The sequence below is a fragment of the Fundulus heteroclitus genome, unplaced genomic scaffold (genome assembly GCF_011125445.2).
Source record: "Fundulus heteroclitus isolate FHET01 unplaced genomic scaffold, MU-UCD_Fhet_4.1 scaffold_75, whole genome shotgun sequence".
Lineage (NCBI taxonomy): Eukaryota > Metazoa > Chordata > Actinopteri > Cyprinodontiformes > Fundulidae > Fundulus > Fundulus heteroclitus.
This window is the reverse complement of record NW_023397197.1, coordinates 755,807-780,982: the sequence shown is the minus strand read 5'-3', so window position 1 is coordinate 780,982 and position 25,176 is coordinate 755,807. Positions and strand designations below refer to the sequence as shown.

The following is a 25,176-nucleotide window of genomic DNA, read 5'->3' as shown; positions in this document are numbered from 1 at the left end:
TTCACACTTGCAGAATCAGCAGAATGTCTTTGAGAAATCTCCCATCTGAGGTCAGATCCAGTCTTTCAGTGCGCTCCCTGTCTTCTACTCTTTGTTAAACTTTTTCCCATATTTTCCCCACTTACTGCATCTCTTCTCTTGCTGTCTCATCACTAGTTTCCCTGTCACTCTGGGCTCTGGCCTGCGTGTGTTTGGGATGTGCTGAATCAACTCTGGTGGACGTGATGACCAGGAAACTGGGACATGGAAAGGACAAACTATCTACCACTAATATTCCGCTTTATTGTGGGAAACTGAGAGATAATTAAATTATTTCTCTCAGAAAGAAAATCAAGCCCAAACAAACAACTTCACCTTCAAAAACACAGGGTCCTGGTAGTGGGAGTAGTTGAGCAGTCGTGGTGTTGCCTGTGCACAAATAATCTTTTCTGTCTTTTTCTTTTGACTCATTGTCAGATTATGGTGGAGCAGGTAGTGACTATATGGAATACAATTAAAACTAATGTGATTGTTTTTAAATTACTTAATCCAAATGTCATTTTTGGGTTTAATCCATCTTTGTAACGAACATCTAAATGTCTTTCTTCATGAGATCCGGGGCTGATTAGAAAACATCCAGGGCTTCAGACCATTTTGGTAGAACAACACCTTTTTCTTTTCTCTTGCTTTTTCTGCTTCCAGATCTGCTTTGATAGCTCTGCTTTATCTTTCTCTGTTCTCATCTCTCCTGCTGCTCAATCAGCGCACTGCATTCTGGGATCTTTATGTAGTCAGACAGAATAGTCAATTTTAGTAAATGGAAAGGGGAGCAGAAGTTGATGATACATTATGTTACAATTTTCTGTTACCTTTGTGATTGTAAATCTTAATTATTTTATTTAAACATACATAAATAATTAATGGGTACTGTTAAATGGCTGGGTAACCAGTGGGTCCCCTTACTGGTGGGGCCCAGGTGGTTGTTTTCAGCTTCTCTGCATTGAGGTAACATATAGTTGTCTGTAGAGGAATATATCAGAATCAGAATGTTTATTATTGTCATTGTACATCATGTTCCACACATGTACAACAAGATTAAAGCCAGCTCCAACCAGTGCACTCATATCAAAATGCCAGATAATCAAAAATATATACAGTACAATATACATTAGTGTTATGTACATTGCAGATATAATATATGTTGCTGTATAGATTGTTAAATATGTGCGTAAATATTTCAGGACAGAAACTGTAAATATTGTACAGTGTCAAAATTGCAGTTTTTTTAAATTGATGAATAATGTCAATAAACTTATATTTACATAAACTTTTTAGCGGACAAAAGTTAACAAATCTATCATTGAACTAACATTTCCATCATGTTTTAACAGGTAATGGACAGAGATCTGGTTTTAACAGGATGGAGAACTTTGTACCTGAGAGTTTTCAGTCTGCAGTTTGGACTCTCCAGTCCAGCAGAGAGAAGCTTCACTCCTGAATCCTGCAGGTTGTTGTTACTCAGATCCAGTTCTCTGAAGCTGGAGGACTGGGAGCTGAGAACTGAGGACAGAGCTTCACAGCTTCTCTCTGAGAGGTTACAGACACTCAGTCTGAGGAGACAGGGAGAAAAATCTGCTATTAAACAATTCATCAGAAATATTGTTTATTTAATATAATGTATTTAAATTTTAAATGGATTCTGAGTAATCATCAGATCAACGGCTTTTGGGGACCAGAATTTTGCTGCTGCCACCCCAAACCATCAAGAACTCAGACTCATTACAGAACTACAAATCCCACATATTTAGGGTTCCAAGCCCGCAGCGCAGGCGAACGGCTATGCCGTTCGTCTGCTCTGTGAGCAGAGAACCCTATTGTTTTTCTAGTGTTTTTAAATTATTTATTATTAGGGTTCCAAGCCCGCAGCGCAGGCGAACGGCTATGCCGTTCGTCTGCTCTGTGAGCAGAGAACCCTATTGTTTTTCTAGTGTTTTTAAATTATTTATTATTAGGGTTCCAAGCCCGCAGCGCAGGCGAACGGCTATGCCGTTCGTCTGCTCTGTGAGCAGAGAACCCTATTGTTTTTCTAGTGTTTTTAAATTATTAGGGTTCCAAGCCCGCAGCGCAGGCGAACGGCTATGCCGTTCGTCTGCTCTGTGAGCAGAGAACCCTATTGTTTTTCTCGTGTTTTTAAATTATTTATTATTATTATTATTATTACGGCTAAAACGCGTTGGGCGGCCCATGCGGATTTGTAACGAATCAATAGGATCAGGTATCTAAGTACAGAATGTGCGCCTCTACTCAAACCCAGAAATTCAGACCCCTCAACAACTAGGGGGCGCTATAATAAAGGACAACGCGTTTACGCCTGTAACCACCAAACTACTGGTCCTACACTCAAAAACTTGATGGCACTTTGTTTATTGGATGATTCTGCAAAATAAAGAGAATTGGCACACTCTTCGTTTCCCAGCTAGTTTTCGCGCTACATGGCTACAAAGGTTAAACCTTTCTTGTTAAACTCCTCCAACATTTTTTGTGCAATCCGCACAAAACTTTATATATAAGTGTGTCATGGACAAATAAAAAAAGTTATCGCGGCGGATTTTTGAATTTTGACTTTTTCAAAAAGTAACGCTAAAATAAGTGATTGTTAGCGAGCTAGCTCTAAATGTAATTGCTGATTATTCTAAAACCATAACAGATTTTGACATGTCCTTCATAACCCATAGTCCAAATAAGATTTTGCACATGTGACCCGCATTTGAGGATCGTCCATCACTAGGGGGCGCTGTGATGTCAAGAAATCTACTACGCAAGAATGGCTGATCGGATTTTTACAAAACCTTCTTCATTCCCTTCCAGACATTGCCCTTAACTAAAGTATTAAATATGGTATTTATTGAAACAAGTGGGCGGGGCCTATTTCCAAAAGTGTGGAAAAAAACTTGAAAACTTCAAAAATTCACCTAAAATCACTTGTGTGGTGTAACAAGCTCAGATTTTAAGGATGTATTCCTTGAATAAGGTGCAACAATTCTCTCACTGCATGTATTCCAGTTTTTGAAAGTTGCACACTCTGTTTTTTTCAAAGTTTGTAAAATGGAGAAATCAATGTATTTTCCACAAATATTGGTCAATGCCAATAAAAATGGCCTCTATCTGTAAAGCACAGCCAGAATAACCATGTCTTTCAGTTTGATAAAAATCCAGGCGATTTTGACCAATTTACAAGATTTTAAAAATTAATGATACAAGATTATAAAGTTTAATTTTTTCTTTCTCTGAATCCATTTTTTTAATGACCATCAAAAAAATTGTGTGGTTAGATAAAACACTCTTGGACATTCATGAATATTTTCAGAATTTTAGAGCAAACCGTTGATTTAAAATAAATATTTATTTAGATAGTTTGACAAAAACCTATTGTAAAGAGCTTTTCAGAAAATGAAGCAAGGGCTCCATCTCGTGGCTTGTTTTTGCAACTACAACAACTCTTACCATTAATAGTCTAAGTAAGGGGTATTCAATTAAAACTTAGATGTCCACTTCAATAATTTTGTATGTATCCATGTATGTATCCATGTATCCATATATATATATATATATATATTTACACTAATGCTTTAAAAAATTCCAGCAGAGGACCGCATTTGATCATGAATGGATCTCTACAAACACACACACATCGGACACACGCGACTTTGGGCTTCTTTTTTCTAAAAGCGCTTCTAAATTTCATGAGTCACGGGTTGCGTTTTTTTTGGGCAGGTTTCTGAAAGTGAAATCGCTTATTTGGGGTCTTAAATAAGTGACGAAATAGGGGTTATTAAGTGGCCTGCCTGCACTACATTTGAGTGTATCCAGCTGAAATATCCCTCCGCCATAGGAGCCGACGGTAGTAAAGGCAGACAGAGCAACTCTGCACGTATTTTCTGCAGTTTACGGTGCAATAACCGGTGATAACTGCTGAAAGTAGATTACTTGGTGCAGATCACCATTTTAAGCAGAGATTGGTTCTGAAGATGAGCTTTTACACGTTGATAACATTGCAGAAACCCAACCCATAAACCGTTCTTTAATGCTTATTAATTTGTTGTCTCTGTATTTGACAACCCAGGGATGAATCACGTTTCCAAACGAAGGACCTGGAGTTACTAACAGTTGCTAAACAGTCTCATTCAGGGTATTAAGCTCCTGCCCAGTTGCAAGCAAAGTGTAAGGCTGGAATGACCTGGAGATTTAAAACCTTTTTCCAGGCTTAAACTCTATGAATATGGATAGAAACAGCAAGCAAAAATATTCAAAGAAATTATTGTTGTTGGTGTGAAAGCTCAGAATTAGATGTGTGTGTGTGTGAGAGAGAGAGTGAAGAAATGAACAAAACTTATGACTTTATCGAAATGTTCAATTTTTATTAATTTATATGTATGCATAATACCTTTTGTTTAAGAGACAAAAAAAATATATCGGCATGAAAACAGGTATTTACACATTTGTTTACACATGGTGTGAACATCAGGGTATCATGATTAGTCATATAGCCATTATAGTCCAGAGTTTAACATTTGGCACCAGGATGTTTTCATACCAATTCTGAAAAGTGCTTGAAAAATAACAAAAATATTTTTTGTACAAGCATGTATTTTATTAGTGTCATTTATTGCAAAATTGCATATTAAAATGCCCAAATAGGCTATTACACTTTCAGAAATAAAAGGATAAAATATGCGATTAATTTGCGATTAATCTCGAGTTAACTATCGACATCATAGGATTATTCGCGATTAAAATTTTTAATCGTTTGACAGCACTAATATATATATATATATATATATATATATATATATATATATATATATATATATATATATATAGGATCACTCTTAACAGACTGTTCCTTCAGAGCCAAATCTGCGTGGAGGTCAACTAACTGCAAGCTAACTGACTCAGAAGTAAATCTATGGTTCAGCACTACAATACAAATATACAGTCAGTTTATCAACATCCCACTGTTAATTCTTCTAGTTCAACCATACTACATGTAAATTAAAATTATGACTGTTCATTAATATCAAACTAAACAGTAGACATTTTAAACCTCGTTTACATCTTAGTTAAATAGCTTGAGGCTGTACATGTGTAAATTCCTACGTTGAGCGAGGTACTTGAACCCATCACACACGCAGTATTTGATCCAGTCCGACATTTCTCTGTGTTCAGCGCTGGGTTTCGTCCATACAATGGATGATGGAGAGTATTGGATGTAGAAGGATTTCATGCTCTTTGGTAAGGTGATAACTGTATTTCATCTCATGATTTACAAAGACTTGGAAGAGGATTAAAAAAACCTATGCTGTAATTTGTTAAATTACAGGTCATAGTTTCATAATTAAAAAGGATTTTATATTTTTGTTTTACATGGGTTAAAGATGATTCCGGTGTTTTGAGTTGGGAAAAATTTTTAAAGTGCATGTAAAACATCGCAATGGAAATGTGAGGAATGAAAAAAAACAATGCTGTAAAAATTGATAAAGTGAGTTTATTTAGCTGAATGCAATAATAATATTATCGTGTGCAGGCTAGGTTTTTTTGTTGTTGCTGATCAAAGATCTGGATCAGACTACTGGATCAGATTCCATGGATTCTCTCTGAAAGGACATGGCGAGCCTGTGCCCCAAGCAGAACTGAACCTCCATTGACAAACTTCATTCTTCTTACTGACGTGAACTTGCCAGTGGTAAATACACAAACCACTGAACAAAGAAAAGAAAAAAAACAACTGAACTCGCAACATAACTTGACTTGACTGACGACTAAATATATTATATATAGTCACAGAGGATGTTGGGATAGCTGGGGCTGAGTTCTTCCTGAAGTCCACAACCATCTCCACTATTTTTACAGCGTTGAGCTCTAAGTTGTTCTCCCTGCACCAGGTCACCAGATGGTCACCCTCCCACCTGTAGGCGGACTCGTCACCATCAGAGATAAATCCCATGAGAGTGGTGTCGTGCGCAAACTTCAGAAGCTTGACAACCGTTGTTTTCCACCAGTCGGAAGGTGCTGCCGCCTTTACACCACACAGAGAGACAGCTGGTCAGAATGCTCTCTATGGTACTTGTGTAGAGGGTTGTGAGGATGGGCGGGGGCAGTTGGGCTCTCCTCATCCTCCACAGGAAGTACAAGCGCTTCTGTGCCCTCCTCACCAGATGTGGTGTTCACAGAGCAGGTGAGGTTGTCTGTGATGTGCACCCTGAGGAATTTGGTGCTGCTAACCACCTCCACAGCTGAGCTGTTGATGAGTTTGTGTCATCTGCGAGCTTCATGATGTGATTGGGAGTGAACCTGGGGGTGCAGTCGTGTCATCAGAGTAAACAACAGGGGGCTGCGGACGCAGCCCTAAGGGGAGCCCGTGCTGAGGGTGATGACATCAGAGGTGGTCTGTCAGACCCGGACTGACAGTGGTCAGGAGGTGAGGAAGTGTTGAGGGGTGTGCTGAAGCCCAGATGTTCCAGTTTTTCCACCAGATGCTGTGGGATGAGGGTGTTGAACGCTAAAGTCCAGGAACATGCTCAAAGAGGGCGCGGCGTAGGTGGGCTTGGATGAGGGTGTTGAATGCTGAAGTCCAGGAACATGCTCAAAGGGGGCGGTGCATGGGCTTGGAACCCGTTAATAACTGCTTGCAGTTCTAGTTAGGGTTCCAAGCCCGCAGCGCAGGCGAACGGCTATGCCGTTCGTCTGCTCTGTGAGCAGAGAACCCTATTGTTTTTCTAGTGTTTTTAAATTATTTATTATTATTATTATTACGGGTAATTATTATTCTCCGCTAAAACGCGTTGGGCGGCCCATGCGGATTTGTAACGAATCCATTGAATCAGGTATCCAAGTACAGAATGTGCACCGCTACTCAAACCCAAAAATTCAGACCCCTCAACAACTAGGGGGCGCTATAATAAAGGACAATGCGTTTACGCCTGTAACCACCAAACTACTGGTCCTACACTCAAAAACTTGATGGCACTTTGTTTATTGAATGATTCTGCAAAATAAAGAGAATTGGCACACTCTTCGTTTCCCAGCTAGTTTTCGCGCTACATGGCTACAAAGGTTAAACCTTTCTTGTTAAACTCCTCCAACATTTTTTGTGCAATCCGCGGGGCCTATTTCCAAAAGTGTGGAAAAAAACTTGAAAACTTCAAAAATTCACCTAAAATCACTTGTGTGGTGTAACAAGCTCAGATTTTAAGGATGTATTCCTTGAATAAGGTGCAACAATTCTCTCACTGCATGTATTCCAGTTTTTGAAAGTTGCACACTCTGTTTTTTTCAAAGTTTGTAAAATGGAGAAATCAATGTATTTTCCACAAATATTGGTCAATGCCAATAAAAATGGCTTCTATCTGTAAAGCACAGCCAGAATAACCATGTCTTTCAGTTTGATAAAAATCCAGGCGATTTTGACCAATTTACAAGATTTTAAAAATTAATGATACAAGATTATAAAGTTTAATTTTTTCTTTCTCTGAATCCATTTTTTTAATGACCATCAACAAAATTGTGTGGTTAGATAAAACACTCTTGGACATTCATGAATATTTTCAGAATTTTAGAGCAAACCGTTGATTTAAAATAAATATTTATTTAGATAGTTTGACAAAAACCTATTGTAAAGAGCTTTTCAGAAAATGAAGCAAGGGCTCCATCTCGTGGCTTGTTTTTGCAACTACAACAACTCTTACCATTAATAGTCTAAGTAAGGGGTATTCAATTAAAACTTAGATGTCCACTTCAATAATTTTGTATGTATCCATGTATCCATGTATCCATATATATATATATATATATATATATATATATATATATATATATATATATATATATATATATATATATTTACACTAATGCTTTAAAAAATTCCAGCAGAGGACCGCATTTGATCATGAATGGATCTCTACAAACACACACACATCGGACACACGCGACTTTGGGCTTCTTTTTTCTAAAAGCGCTTCTAAATTTCATGAGTCACGGGTTGCGTTTTTTTTGGGCAGGTTTCTGAAAGTGAAATCGCTTATTTGGGGTCTTAAATAAGTGACGAAATAGGGGTTATTAAGTGGCCTGCCTGCACTACATTTGAGTGTATCCAGCTGAAATATCCCTCCGCCATAGGAGCCGACGGTAGTAAAGGCAGACAGAGCAACTCTGCACGTATTTTCTGCAGTTTACGGTGCAATAACCGGTGATAACTGCTGAAAGTAGATTACTTGGTGCAGATCACCATTTTAAGCAGAGATTGGTTCTGAAGATGAGCTTTTACACGTTGATAACATTGCAGAAACCCAACCCATAAACCGTTCTTTAATGCTTATTAATTTGTTGTCTCTGTATTTGACAACCCAGGGATGAATCACGTTTCCAAACGAAGGACCTGGAGTTACTAACAGTTGCTAAACAGTCTCATTCAGGGTATTAAGCTCCTGCCCAGTTGCAAGCAAAGTGTAAGGCTGGAATGACCTGGAGATTTAAAACCTTTTTCCAGGCTTAAACTCTATGAATATGGATAGAAACAGCAAGCAAAAATATTCAAAGAAATTATTGTTGTTGGTGTGAAAGCTCAGAATTAGATGTGTGTGTGTGAGAGAGAGAGAGTGAAGAAATGAACAAAACTTATGACTTTATCGAAATGTTCAATTTTTATTAATTTATATGTATGCATAATACCTTTTGTTTAAGAGGCAAAAAAAAAATATCGGCATGAAAACAGGTATTTACACATTTGTTTACACATGGTGTAAACATCAGGGTATCATGATTAGTCATATAGCCATTATAGTCCAGAGTTTAACATTTGGCACCAGGATGTTTTCATACCAATTCTGAAAAGTGCTTGAAAAATAACAAAAATATTTTTTGTACAAGCATGTATTTTATTAGTGTCATTTATTGCAAAATTGCATATTAAAATGCCCAAATAGGCTATTACACTTTCAGAAATAAAAGGATAAAATATGCGATTAATTTGCGATTAATCTCGAGTTAACTATCGACATCATAGGATTATTCGCGATTAAAATTTTTAATCGTTTGACAGCACTAATATATATATATATATATATATATATATATATATATATATATATATATATATATATATATAGGATCACTCTTAACAGACTGTTCCTTCAGAGCCAAATCTGCGTGGAGGTCAACTAACTGCAAGCTAACTGACTCAGAAGTAAATCTATGGTTCAGCACTACAATACAAATATACAGTCAGTTTATCAACATCCCACTGTTAATTCTTCTAGTTCAACCATACTACATGTAAATTAAAATTATGACTGTTCATTAATATCAAACTAAACAGTAGACATTTTAAACCACGTTTACATCTTAGTTAAATAGCTTGAGGCTGTACATGTGTAAATTCCTACGTTGAGCGAGGTACTTGAACCCATCACACACGCAGTATTTGATCCAGTCCGACATTTCTCTGTGTTCAGCGCTGGGTTTCGTCCATACAATGGATGATGGAGAGTATTGGATGTAGAAGGATTTCATGCTCTTTGGTAAGGTGATAACTGTATTTCATCTCATGATTTACAAAGACTTGGAAGAGGATTAAAAAAACCTATGCTGTAATTTGTTAAATTACAGGTCATAGTTTCATAATTAAAAAGGATTTTATATTTTTGTTTTACATGGGTTAAAGATGATTCCGGTGTTTTGAGTTGGGAAAAATTTTTAAAGTGCATGTAAAACATCGCAATGGAAATGTGAGGAATGAAGAAAAAACAATGCTGTAAAAATTGATAAAGTGAGTTTATTTAGCTGAATGCAATAATAATATTATCGTGTGCAGGCTAGGTTTTTTTGTTGTTGCTGATCAAAAATCTGGATCAGACTACTGGATCAGATTCCATGGATTCTCTCTGAAAGGACATGGCGAGCCTGTGCCCCAAGCAGAACTGAACCTCCATTGACAAACTTCATTCTTCTTACTGACATGAACTTGCCAGTGGTAACAACACAAACCACTGAACAAAGAAAAGGAAAAAAAACAACTGAACTCGCAACATAACTTGACTTGACTGACGACTGAAATATATTATATATAGTCACAGAGGGTGTTGGGGTAGCTGGGGCTGAGTTCTTCCTGAAGTCCACAACCATCTCCACTATTTTTACAGCATTGAGTTCTAAGTTGTTCTCCCTGCACCAGGTCACCAGATGGTCACCCTCCCACCTGTAGGCAAACTCGTCACCATCAGAGATAAATCCCATGAGTGGTGTCGTGCGCAAACTTCAGAAGCTTGACAACCGTTGTTTTCCACCAGTCGGACGTGCTGCCGACCTGGCCACCACACAGAGAGACAGCTGGTCAGAATGCTCTCTATGGTACTTGTGTAGAGGGTTGTGAGGATGGGCGGGGGCAGTTGGGCTCTCCTCATCCTCCACAGGAAGTACAAGCGCTTCTGTGCCCTCCTCACCAGATGTGGTGTTCACAGAGCAGGTGAGGTTGTCCGTGATGTGCACCCTGATGAATTTGGTGCTGCTAACCACCTCCACAGCTGAGCTGTTGATGAGTTTGTGTCATCTGCGAACTTCATGATGTGATTGGGGGTGAACCTGGGGGTGCAGTCGTGTGTCATCAGAGTAAACAGCAAGGGGCTCCGGATGCAGCCCTGAGGGGAGCCCGTGCTGAGGGTGATGACATCAGAGGTGGTCTGTCAGACCCGGACCGACAGTGGTCAGGAGGTGAGGAAGTGGTGAAGGGGTGTGCTGAAGCCCAGATGTTCCAGTTGTTCCACCAGATGCTGTGGGATGAGGGTGTTGAACGCTGAAGTCCAGGAACATGCTCAAAGGGGGCGCGGCGTAGGTTGGCTTGGATGAGGGTGTTGAATGCTGAAGTCCAGGAACATGCTCAAAGGGGGCGGTGCGTGGGCTTGGAACCCGTTAATAACTGCTTGCAGTTCTAGTTAGGGTTCCAAGCCCGCAGCGCAGGCGAACGGCTATGCCGTTCGTCTGCTCTGTGAGCAGAGAACCCTATTGTTTTTCTCGTGTTTTTAAATTATTTATTATTATTATTATTATTATTATTATTATTATTATTATTACGGAATTAAAACGCGTTGTGGAGCCCACGCGGATTTGTAACGAATCAATTGGATCAGGTATCTAAGTTCAGTACGTGCGCCCCTACTCAAACCCAGAAATTCAGACCCCTCAACAACTAGGGGGCGCTATAATAAAGGAAAACGCGTTTACGCCTGTAACCACCAAACTACTAGTCCTACACTCAAAAACTTGATGGCACTTTGTTTATTGGATGATTCTGCAAAATAAAGTGAATTGGCACACCCTTCGTTTCCCAGCTAGTTTTCGCGCTACATGGCTACAAAGCTTAAACCTTTCTAGTTAAACTCCTCCTACATATTTTGTGCAATCTGCGCAAAACTCCATATATAACCATGTAATGGACAAATAAAAAAAGTTAACGCGGCGGATTTTTTAATTTGACTTTTTCGAAAAGTAACGCTAAAATAAGTGATTGTTAGCTAGCTAGCTCTAAATGTAATTGCTGATTATTGTAAAACCATAACAGATTTTGACATGTCCTTCATAACCCATAGTCCAAAAGAGATTTTGCACATGTGACCCGCATTTGAGGATCGTCCATCACTAGGGGGCGCTGTGATGTCAAGAAATCTACTACGCAAGAATGGCTGATCGGATTTTTACAAAACCTTCTTCATTCCCTTCCAGACATTGCCCTTAACTAAAGTATTAAATATAGTATTTATTGAAACAAGTGGGCGGGGCCTATTTCCAAAAGTGTGGAAAAAAAACTGGAAAACTTCAAAAATTCACCAAAAATCACTTGTGTGGTGTAACAAGCTCGGATTTTTAGGATGTATTCCTTGAATAAGGTGCAACAATTCTCTCACTGCATGTATTCCAGTTTTTGAAAGTTGCACACTCTGATTTTTTAAAAGTTTGTAAAATGGAGAAATCAATGTATTTTCCATAAATATTGGTCAATCCCAATAAAAATGGCCTCTATCTGTAAAGCACAGCCAGAATAACCATGTCTTTCAGTTTGGTAAAAATCCAGGCGATTTTGACCAATTTACAAGATTTTAAAAATTAATGATACAAGATTATAAAGTTTAATATTTTTTTTCTCTGAATCCATTTTTTTAATGACCATCAAAAAAATCATGTGGTTAGATAAAACACTCTTGGACATTCATGAATATTTTCAGAATTTTAGAGCAAACCGTTGAATTTTAAGAAATTTATGAAGTTTGTGATCAATTTACAGCTGTCATCATCGAGAGCTCTGCCATCCAGAACTGTGAACATGGCGGCCATTATGCCCATATTTGGGCACATCACCGGAAGTGACGTCACACCCTGTGTATTTTCTAAGCGGAGCAGAGACTTGAAATGGGAGGATAGCTTTTAGAGTTTTGAGAAGAACACATAATTTAAAAAAACTAATTGAATATAAAAAAGATCAAGCAGAAGCAAGGAAAGTTATTTAGAAGGCAAAGAAGACAAAATGGAGAGATTTTTGTGATTCAATAGGCAGAACAACTTCTATAGCTGAGGTATGGGGAATGATTAAGAAAATGAAGGGAAATAGATCAGAGAGAACATATCCAGTTCTAAAACATGAAGAAGGAACAGCATTAACAAATGAATAAAAAGTAGAAGTAATGGCAAGAACATTTGCAAAGATCCATAGTTCAGATATGGATCAGACTTATTCAAAAAGTAACGCTATAATATAATATGGATAGATAGATAGATAGACTTAGAGAGAATTAGAAAACTTTATTTGTCATTTTGTATGCACAGAGTGCGTACAGAACGAAATTCTGTTGCATACAGCTTGTAAACTGCAGTAAAATAAATTACAGTATAAGGTGCAGCAGTGATTTGAAGTAAACAATTGAAATGCAAACAAATCAGGAGAAGTCACAGTGTACAGGTGTGTATTTTTAAAAAACATTTGTATATGCAGAATTGATTGTGCAGAGGGCAATTTGTGCAAGAATACAGCTTGTAAATTACAGTCAATTTAAATTACAGTATAAGGTGCAGCAGTGATTTAAAAGTAAACAATTGAAGTGTAAACAATGCATGAGAAAGTCACAGTGTACAGGTAAGGATTTTTAAAACCATTTGTATGTACTGAATTGATTGTGCAAAGGGCATTTGTGCGAGAATGCATTTAGAAACTGAGAGTTCGACAGCATTTGTAATGCTAGTTGGAGATGCAATGATGCAAAATGAGCAAATATGCGAATGTTGTGCAAAGTTTATGGGTTATAGTTATAGATAGCAGTGACATGCATTCAGGGGAGGCAATCATGGAAAGAAAGAAAATATAGAATAATGATAACAATATATATCGTGATTCACTCAGTCATTTGTAATAATAATTGTTTTTTTAATCTAATTTCCTTATTTTTTTATGATATTCTCTTTAAAATGGAAGACTTTTGGCTATTTTAAACGTAAATCCTTGGTGGTGCTTGATAGTGAAGCGCCACCAAGCCAGCGACCTTGGTCTCCCCTGGGATTGCGCAATCCCATGTTAACTGCGCTGACTTCCATTCCGTGAATGCATCTTCCTGTCTCTAGATCATAAATTCAGTTGTTCAAACAATGATGAACTGATTTTCCACAATTTAATATATGTGGATTACGAATTGTGTTTTGGTCATTAAACTATGTATTTTCGTGTGCTGCTGGGCGATCATAAAAGCCAAAGAGCTGGTTGTATGTGAGGCCGGCAGTTCCTTGGCCTCTAGGCAGGGGGCGCTCAAGGGGCACCGCTCTTATCCCAAAATAGTAGAGTCAAAGCAAGTTATGGTCGTGTTATTAGCGAGTTTTGCTAAACAAGTAAAGCACTAAAAAGACTCTAAACATACAGCTGGAACAGGACTGATGAAGGAAGGCTTTCCTCCCTGGCAGTGAGCTCCACTGAGACTGAGAAACTTTTAAAACTGAAGAAGATAAAAAGAACTTTTACCGGAAAGTGACCGATATTTTTGTTCAGAAAGAGCGCAGCTGGACTTCATTTCTAAGTAGAGGTAAAACAGCAATAATTATTCATGTTTTGTTTTTGTAATGAAATGTGCGTAATGTAGGTTAGTTTTTGAATGTGTTACAAATGTAGAAATCCATCATAACTCATAAACTGCTACCAATCAAATGACAAATAATTTAGTTTTATTTATTTTTTAAACAAATAATCAATATTTTTTCCATGTCTCTTGGTTAATTGATTTGGCTCAACCAGTCCCCTTCAGCACTTTGCAATGAATCTACTCTGTAGAGTGTATATATTTGTGAATCTGACTGATGACGTCAGTGCTTCACCAGCTATGAACCCTACCGCACGTCACTGATAGATAGATATATCTATCAACATCTGCATACCTTGATTCAAATGAAATGATTTTAGTCTTATTTAACACTACAAGCTACAAGGATAAGAAGAGAATATCTTGGTTGAACTTAGAATAAAAAGGTATAAGTTACGGGAAACATGTAATTCATATATTATGAGTTGTCATGAAAAGGAGTAATAGCATTGATGGTTTAAAGGGTCACTGTAAATGAAGAACATTCATTATATATATATATATATATATATATATATATATATATATATATATATATATATATATATATATATGGGGAACAGTTCATGGTGGGGGTTTGAGGGTCTCTGTTGATGCTATGGGCTGGGGACATGCAGCGCTGGGATGAAATGTCCTTAATGGAGGAAAGAGGAGCCCCTATGATCCCTTCTGCTGTCCCCACCACTCTCATTTTCCACCAGTCGGAGGTGCTGCCGCCTCCAAACCACACAGAGAGACAGCTGGTTAGTATGCTCTCTATGATACTTCTGTAGAAGGTTGTGAGAATGTGCGGGGACAGGTGGGCTCTCCTCATCCTCTGCAGGAAGTACAAGCGCTTCTGTGCCCTCTTCACCAGTGACGTGGTGTTCACAGAGCAGGTGAGGTTGACCGTGATGTGCACCCCCAGGAACTTGGTGCTGCTAACCACCTCCACAGCTGAGCTGTTGATGAGTTTATGTCATCTGCGAACTTCATGATGTGATTGGGGGTGAACCTGGGGGTGCAGTCGTGTGTCATCAGAGTAAACAGCAAGGGGCTCCGGATGCAGCCCTGAGGGGAGCCCGTGCTGAGGGTGATGACATCAGAGGTGGTCTGTCAGACCCGGACCGACAGTGCTCAGGAGGTGAGGAAGTGGTGAAGGGGTGTGCTGAAGCCCAGATGTTCCAGTTTTTCCACCAGATGCTGCGGGATTGAATGCTGAAGTCCAGGAACATGCTCAAAGGGGGCGGTGCGTGGGCTTGGAACCCGTTAATAACTGCTTGCAGTTCTAGTTATTATTATTATTATTATTATTACGGCTAAAACGCGTTGGGCGGCCCATGCGGATTTGTAACGAATCAATAGGATCAGGTATCTAAGTACAGAATGTGCGCCTCTACTCAAACCCAGAAATTCAGACCCTTCAACAACTAGGGGGCGCTATAATAAAGGACAACGCGTTTACGCCTGTAACCACCAAACTACTGGTCCTACACTCAAAAACTTTACAGCACTTTGTTTATTGGATGATTCTGCAAAATAAAGGGAATTGGCACACCCTTCGTTTCCCAGCTAGTTTTCGCGCTACATGGCTACAAAGGTTAAACCTTTCTTGTTAAACTCCTCTTACATTTTTTGTGCAATCCGCGCAAAAATTTATATATAAGCGTGTCATGGACAAATAAAAAAAGTTATCGCGGCAGATTTTTAAATTTTGACTTTTTCGAAAAGTAACGCTAAAATAAGTGATTGTTAGCTAGCTAGCTCTAAATGTAATTGCTGATTATTCTAAAACTATAACAGATTTTGACATGTCCTTCATAACCCATAGTCCAAATAAGATTTTGCACATGTGACCCGCGTTTGAGGATCGTCCATCACTAGGGGGCGCTGTGATGTCAAGAAATCTACTACGCAAGAATGGCTTATCGGATTTTTACAAAACCTTTTTCATCCCCTTCCAGTAATAGCCCTTAACTAAAGTCTTAAATATGGTAATGATTGAAACAAGTGGGCGGGGCCTATTTCCAAAAGTGTGAAAAAAACCTATAAAACTTCAAAAAATTACTAAAAATCTATTTTGTGGTGTAACGATCTCAGATTTTCAGGATGTAATCCATGAATAAGGTGTAACAATTCTCTCACTGCATGTATTGAGGTTTTTCAAAGTTGCACACTCTGATTTTTTAAAAGTTTGTAAAATGGAGAAATCAATGTATTTTCCACAAATATTGTTCAATCCCAATAAAAATGGCCACTATTTGTAAAGCACATTCAGACTAAATGTTTACTTCAGTTTGGTAAAAATCCAGCCGATTTTGAACTATTTCAAAGACTTTGAAATTCACACTTGCAAGACTATAAAGGCTAATATTTTTTTTCTATGAAACGCTCTTTTCAATGGGCGTTTAAAAAATCACATAGTTAGATAAAGCACTCTTTGAGATCCATGAATATTTTCAGAATTTTAGAGCAAACCGTTGATTTTTAACAAATTTTTGAAGTTTGTGATCAGTTCAAAGCTCTCATCATATAGGAGCTCTGCCATGCAGAACTGTGAACAGAGCGGCCATTATGCCCATATTTGGGCACATCACCGGAAGTGACGTCACATCCTGTGTTTTTTCTAAGCGGAGCAGAGACTTGAAATGGGAGGATAGCTTTAAGAGTTTTGAGAAGAACACATAATTTAAAAAATTTAATTGAATATAAAAAAGATCAAGCAGAAGCAAGGAAAGTTATTTAGAAGGCAAAGAAGACAAAATGGAGAGATTTTTGTGATTCAATAGGCAGAACATCTTCTATAGCTGAGGTATGGGGAATGATTAAGAAAATGAAGGGAAATAGATCAGAGAGAACATATCCAGTTCTAAAACATGAAGAAGGAACAGCATTAACAAATGAATAAAAAGTAGAAGTAATGGCAAGAACATATGCAAAGATCCATAGTTCAGATATGGATCAGACTTATTTAAAAAGTAACGCTATAATGTAATATGGATAGATACACTTAAAGAGAATATGAAAACTTTATTTGTCATTTTGTATGCACAGAGTGCATACAGAATGAAATTCCGTTGCATACAGCTTGTAAATTGCAGTAAAATAAATTACAGTATAAGGTGCAGCAGTGATTTGAAGTAAACAATTGAAATGCAAACAAATCAGGAGAAGTCACAGTGTACAGGTGTGTATTTTTAAAAAACATTTGTATATGCAGAATTGATTGTGCAGAGGGCAATTTGTGCAAGAATACAGCTTGTAAATTACAGTCAATTTAAATTACAGTATAAGGTGCAGCAGTGATTTAAAAGTAAACAATTGAAGTGTAAACAATGCATGAGAAAGTCACAGTGTACAGGTAAGTATTTTTAAAACCATTTGTATGTACTGGATTGATTGTGCAAAGGGCATTTGTGCGAGAATGCATTTAGAAACTGAGACTTCGACAGGATTTGTAATGCTAGTTGGAGATGCAATGATGCAAAATGAGCAAATATGCGAATGTTGTGCAGAGTTTATGGGTTATAGTTATAGATAGCAGTTACATGCATTCAGTGGAGGCAATCATGGAAATAAAGAAAATATAGAATAATGATAACATAATATATATTGTGATTCACGCAGTCATTTGTAATAATAGTTGTTTTTTTAATCTAATTTCCTTATTTTTTATCATATTCTCTTTAGAATCGAAGACTTTTCACTATTTTTAACGTAAATCCTTGGTGGCGCTTGATAGTGAAGCGCCACCAAGCCAGCGATCTTGGCCTCCCCTGGGATTGCGCAATCCCACGTTAACTGCGCTGACTTCCATTCCGTGAATGCATCTTCCTGTCTCTAGATCATGAATTCAACTGCAAGCTAACTGACTCAGAAGTAAATCTATGGTTAAGCACTACAATACAAATATACAGTCAGTTTATCAACATCCCACTGTTAATTCTTCTAGTTCAAACATACTACATGTAAATTAAAATTATGACTGTTCATTAATATCAAACTAAACAGTAGACATTTTAAACCTCATTTACATCTTAGTTAAATAGCTTGAGGCTGTACATGTGTAAATTCTTACGTTGAGCGAGGTACTTGAACACATCACACACGCAGTATTTGATCCAGTCCGACATTTCTGTGTTCAGCGCTGGGTTTGGTCCATACAATGGATGATGATGGAGAGTATTGGATGTCGAAGGATTTCATGCTCTTTGGTAAGGTGATAACTGTATTTCATCTCATGATTTACAAAGACTTGGAAGAGGATTAAAAAAACCTATGCTGTAATTTGTTAAATTGCAGGTCATAGTTTCATAATTAAAAAGGATTTTATATTTTTGTTTTACATGGGTTAAAGATGATTCCGGTGTTTTGAGTTGGGAAAAAAATTTAAAGTGCATGTAAAACATCGCAATGTTAATGTGAGGAATGAAGAAAAAACCATGCTGTAAAAATTGATAAAGTGAGTTTATTTAGCTGAATGCAATAATAGTATTATCGTGTGCAGGCTAGGTTTTTTTGTTGTTGCTGATCAAAAAGCTGGATCAGACTACTGGATCAGATTCCATGGATTCTCTCTGAAAGGACATGGCGAGCCTGTGCCCCAAGCAGAACTGAACCTCCATTGACAAACTCCATTCTTCTTACTGACGTGAACTTGCCAGTGGTAACAACATGAACCACTGAACAAAGAAAAGAAAAAAACAACTGAACTCGCAACATAACTTGACTTGACTGACGACTGAAATATATTATATATAGTTACAGAGGGTGTTGGGGTAGCTGGGGCTGAGTTCTTCCTGAAGTCCACAACCATCTCCACTATTTTTACAGCGTTGAGCTCTAAGTTGTTCTCCCTGCACCAGGTCACCAGATGGTCACCCTCCCACCTGTAGGCGGACTCGTCACCATCAGAGATAAATCCCATGAGAGTGGTGTCGTGCGCAAACTTCAGAAGCTTGACAACTGTTGTTTTCCACCAGTCGGAGGTGCTGCCGCCTCGACACCACACAGAGAGACAGCTGGTCAGAATGCTCTCTATGGTACGCTGGTCAGAATGTTCTCGATGGTACTTCTGTAGAAGGTTGTGAGAATGTGCGGGGACAGGTGGGCTCTCCTCATCCTCTGCAGGAAGTACAAGCGCTTCTGTGCCCTCTTCACCAGTGACGTGGTGTTCACAGACCAGGTGAGATTGACCGTGATGTGCACCCCCAGGAAGTTGGTGCTGCTAACCACCTCCACAGCTGAGCTGTTGATGAGCTTGTGTCATCTGCGAACTTCATGATGTGATTGGGGGTGAACCTGGGGGTGCAGTCGTGTGTCATCAGAGTAAACAGCAAGGGGCTCCGGATGCAGCCCTGAGGGGAGCCCGTGCTGAGGGTGATGACATCAGAGGTGGTCTGTCAGACCCGGACCGACAGTGGTCAGGAGGTGTTGAACGCTAAAGTCCAGGAACATGCTCAAAGGGGGCGCGGCGTAGGTGGGCTTGGATGAGGGTGTTGAATGCTGAAGTCCAGGAACATGCTCAAAGGGGGCGGTGCGTGGGCTTGGAACCCGTTAATAACTGCTTGCAGTTCTAGTTTATTAGGGTTCCAAGCCCGCAGCGCAGGCGAACGGCTATGCCGTTCGTCTGCTCTGTGAGCAGAGAACCCTATTGTTTTTCTCGTGTTTTTAAATTATTTATTATTATTATTATTATTATTATTATTACGGCTTAAACGCGTTGGGCGGCCCATGCGGATTTGTAACGAATCAATAGGATCAGGTATCTAAGTACAGAATGTGCGCCTCTACTCAAACCCAGAAATTCAGACCCCTCAACAACTAGGGGGCGCTATAATAAAGGACAACGCGTTTACGCCTGTAACCACCAAACTACTGGTCCTACACTCAAAAAATTGATGGCACTTTGTTTATTGGATGATTCTGCAAAATAAAGTGAACTGGCACACCCTTCGTTTCCCAGCTAGTTTTCGCGCTACATGGCTACAAAGCTTAAACCTTTCTAGTTAAACTCCTCCTACATATTTTGTGCATTCTGCGCAAAACTCCATATATAACCATGTAATGGACAAATAAAAAAAGTTAACGCGGCGGATTTTTGAATTTTGACTTTTTCGAAAAGTAACGCTGAAATAAGTGATTGTTAGCTAGCTAGCTCTAAATGTAATTGCTGATTATTGTAAAACCATAACAGATTTTGACATGTCCTTCATAACCCATTGTCCAAACAAGATTTTGCACATGTGACCCGCATTTGAGGATCGTCTATCACTAGGGGGCGCTGTGATGTCAAGAAATCTACTACGCAAGAATGGCTGATCGGATTTTTACAAAACCTTCTTCATTCCCTTCCAGACATTGCCCTTAACTAAAGTATTAAATATAGTATTTATTGAAACAAGTGGGCGGGGCCTATTTCCAAAAGTGTGGAAAAAAACTGGAAAACTTCATAAATTCACCAAAAATCACTTGTGTGGTGTAACAAGCTCGGATTTTCAGGATGTATTCCTTGAATAAGGTGCAACAATTCTCTCACTGCATGTATTCCAGTTTTTGAAAGTTGCACACTCTGATTTTTTAAAAGTTTGTAAAATGGAGAAATCAATGTATTTTCCACAAATATTGGTCAATCCCAATAAAAATGGCCTCTATCTGTAAAGCACAGCCAGAATAATCATGTCTTTCAGTTTGGTAAAAATCCAGGCGATTTTGACCAATTTACAAGATTTTAAAAATTAATGATACAAGATTATAAAGTTTAATATTTTTTTTCTCTGAATCCATTTTTTTAATGACCATCAAAAAAATCGTGTGGTTAGATAAAACACTCTTGGACATTCATGAATATTTTCAGAATTTTAGAGCAAACCGTTGAATTTTAAGAAATTTATGAAGTTTGTGATCAATTTACAGCTCTCATCATCGAGAGCTCTGCCATCCAGAACTGTGAACAGGGCGGCCATTATGCCCATATTTGGGCACATCACCGGAAGTGACGTCACATCCTGTGTATTTTCTAAGCGGAGCAGAGACTTGAAATGGGAGGATAGCTTTTAGAGTTTTGAGAAGAACACATAATTTAAAAAATTTAATTGAATATAAAAAAGATCAAGCAGAAGCAAGGAAAGTTATTTAGAAGGCAAAGAAGACAAAATGGAGAGATTTTTGTGATTCAATAGGCAGAACAACTTCTATTGCTGAGGTATGGGGAATGATTAAGAAAATGAAGGGAAATAGATCAGAGAGAACATATCCAGTTCTAAAACATGAAGAAGGAACAGCATTAACAAATGAATAAAAAGTAGAAGTAATGGCAAGAACATTTGCAAAGATCCATAGTTCAGATATGGATCAGACTTATTCGAAAAGTAACGCTATAATATAATATGGATAGATAGATAGACTTAGAGAGAATTAGAAAACTTTATTTGTCATTTTGTATGCACAGAGTGCATACAGAACGAAATTCCGTTGCAAACAGCTTGTAAATTGCAGTAAAATAAATTACAGTATAAGGTGCAGCAGTGATTTGAAGTAAACAATTGAAATGCAAACAAATCAGGAGAAGTCACAGTGTACAGGTGTGTATTTTAAAAAAAAACATTTGTATATGCAGAATTGATTGTGCAGAGGGCAATTTGTGCAAGAATACAGCTTGTAAATTACAGTCAATTTAAATTACAGTATAAGGTGCAGCAGTGATTTAAAAGTAAACAATTGAAGTGCAAACAATGCATGAGAAAGTCACAGTGTACAGGTAAGGATTTTTAAAACCATTTGTATGTACTGAATTGATTGTGCAAAGGGCATTTGTGCGAGAATGCATTTAGACAGCATTTGTAATGCTAGTTGGAGATGCAATGATGTAAAATGAGCAAATATGCGAATGTTGTGCAAAGTTTATGGGTTATAGTTATAGATAGCAGTGACATGCATTCAGGGGAGGCAATCATGGAAAGAAAGAAAGAAAATATAGAATAATGATAACAATATATATTGTGATTCACTCAGTCATTTGTAATAATAATTGTTTTTTTAATCTAATTTCCTTATTTTTCTTTATCATATTCTCTTTAAAATCGAAGACTTTTGGCTATTTTTAACGTAAATCCTTGGTGGTGCTTGATAGTGAAGTGCCACCAAGCCAGCGATCTTGGCCTCCCCTGGGATTGCGCAATCCCATGTTAACTGCGCTGACTTCCATTCCGTGAATGCATCTTCCTGTCTCTAGATCATAAATTCAGTTGTTCAAACACTGATGAACTGATTTTCCACAATTTAATATATGTGGATTACAAATTGTGTTTTGGTCATTAAACTATGTGTTTTCGTGTGCTGCTGGGCGATCATAAAAGCCAAAGAGCTGGTTGTAGGTGAGGCCGGCAGTTCCTTGGCCTCTAGGCAGGGGGCGCTCAAGGGGCACCGCTCTGATCCCCAAATAGAGTCAAAGCAAGTTATGGATGTGTTATTAGCGAGTTTTGCTAAACAATTCAATTCAATTCAATTCAATTTTATTTATATAGCGCCAAATCATGAAACATGTCATCTCAAGGCACTTTACAAAGTCAAGTTCAATCATATTATACAGATTGGGTCAGATTATACAGATTGGTCAAAAATGTCCTATATAAGGAAACCAGTTGGTTGCATCAAAGTCCCGACAAGCAGCATTCACTCCTGGGGAACCGTAGAGCCACAGGAAGAGTCATCTGCATTGTACATGGCTTTGCTGCAATCCCTCATACTGAGCAAGCATGAAGCGACAGTGGGAAGAAAAACCACCCATTAACGGGAAGGAAAAACCTCCGGCAGAACCGGGCTTAGTATGAACGGTCATCTGCCTCGACCGACTGGGGTTACAGAAGACAGAACAGAGACACAACAAGAGAAACAAAAAAGCACAGAAGCACACATTGATCCAGTAATCTGTTCTACATTAGATGGTAGTAGCGGGTGAGCCGTCTTCTCTGGATGATGTCACAGTTAACAGAACGCCAGACCAGGTGTACCTACTATGAAGAGAAAAGAGAGAGAACAGAAAGTTAAAGCAGAAATGACAACACATAATGCATAATTGAAGAACAGTAGAACTCAATAGAGTGAGAAAATTAGATCCTGATATACTCCAGTAGCCTAAGCCTATAGCAGTAAAACTATAAAGGTAGCTGAAAGTAACATGAGCCACTAGTTATAATTTTTGTCAAAAAGAAAAGTTTTAAGCCTAGTCTTAAAAGTAGACAGGGTGTCTGCCTCACGGACCAAAACTGGGAGTTGGTTCCACAGGAGAGGAGCCTGATAGCTAAAGGATCTGCCTCCCATTCTACTTTTAGAGACTCTAGGAACCACCAGCAGACCTGCAGTCTGAGAGCGAAGTGCTCTGTTAGGAACATACGGGGTAATCAGAGCTCTGATATATGATGGAGTTTGATTATTAAGGGCTTTATACGTTAGAAGAAGACTTTTAAATTCTATTCTTGATTTAACAGGAAGACAATGAAGGGAAACTAAAATTGGAGAAATATGATCCCTCTTGTTGATTTTCATCAGAACTCTTGCCGCAGCATTTTGGATCAGCTGAAGTATTTGAACTGCATTTTGTGGACTTCCTGATAGTAAAGAATTACAATAGTCCAGCCTTGAAGTAACAAATGCATGGACCAGTTTTTCAGCATCACTCCTGGACAGAATGTTTCTGTCCAGGAGTAAAGCACTAAAAAGACTCTAAACATACAGCTGGAACAGGACTGATGAAGGAAGGCTTTCCTCCCTGTCAGTGAGCTCCACTGAGACTGAGAAACTTTTAAAACTGAAGAAGATAAAAATAACTTTTACCGGAAAGTGACCGATATTTTTGTTCAGAAAGAGCGCAGCTGGACTTCATTTCTAAGTAGAGGTAAGACAGCGCTAATTATTCATGTTTTGTTTTTGTAATGAAATGTGCGTAATGTAGGTTAGTTTTTGAATGTGTTACAAATGTAGAATCCATCATAACTCATAAACTGCTACCAATCAAATGACAAATAATTTAGTTTTATTTATTTTTTTAACAAATAATCAATATTTTTTCCATGTCTCTTGGTTAATTGATTTGGCTCAACCAGTCTCCTTCAGCACTTTGCAATGAGTCTACTCTGTAGAGTGTATATATTTGTAAATCTGACTGATGATGTCAGTTTTTCATCAGCTATGAACCCTACCGCACGTCACTGATAGATATATCTATCAACATCTGCATACCTTGATTCAAATGAAACGATTTTAGTCTTATTTAACACTACAAGCTACAAGGATAAGAAGAGAATATCTTGGTTGAACTTAGAATAAAAAGGTATAAGTTACGGGAAACATGTAATTCATATATTATGAGTTGTCATGAAAAGGAGTAATAGCATTAATGGTTTAAAGGGTCACTGTAAATGAAGAACATTCATTATTTATATATATATATATATATGGGGAACAGTGCATGGTGGGGGTTTGAGGGTCTCTGTTGATGCTATGGGCTGGGGACATGCAGCGCTGGGATGAAATGTCCTTAATGGAGGAAAGAGGAGCCCCTATGATCCCTTCTGCTGTCCGCACCACTCTCCTCATTTTCCACCAGTCGGGGGTGCTGCAGCCTCCACACCACACAGAGAGACAGCTGGTCAGAATGCTCTCTATGGTACTTCTGTAAAAGGTTGTGAGAATGTGTGGGGACAGGTGGGCTCTCCTCATCCTCTGCAGGAAGTACAAGCGCTTCTGTGCCCTCTTCACCAGTGACGTGGTGTTCAAAGAGCAGGTGAGGTTGACCGTGATGTGCACCCCCAGGAACTTGGTGCTGCTAACCACCTCCATAGCTGAACTGTTGATGAGTTTGTGTCATCTGCGAACTTCATGATGTGATTGGGGGTGAACCTGGGGGTGCAGTCGTGTGTCATCAGAGTAAACAGCAAGGGGCTCCGGATGCAGCCCTGTGGGGAGCCCGTGCTGAGGGTGATGACATCAGAGGTGGTCTGTCAGAACCGGACCGACAGTGCTCAGGAGGTGAGGAAGTGGTGAAGGGGTGTGC

The 25,176-nt window shown here is 38.6% G+C and overlaps 1 protein-coding gene and 1 pseudogene across 1 annotated transcript in view; one reads left to right on the top strand and one right to left on the bottom strand.

Annotated features, from left to right (window-relative positions):
• The window catches only part of LOC118561913, a 716,353-nt gene that overhangs the window by 25,644 nt on the left and 665,533 nt on the right, over positions 1-25,176 (top strand). The gene's annotated exons all lie outside the window — the stretch shown is intronic.
• Positions 1-25,176, bottom strand: part of LOC118561874 — a 951,216-nt pseudogene that overhangs the window by 298,178 nt on the left and 627,862 nt on the right.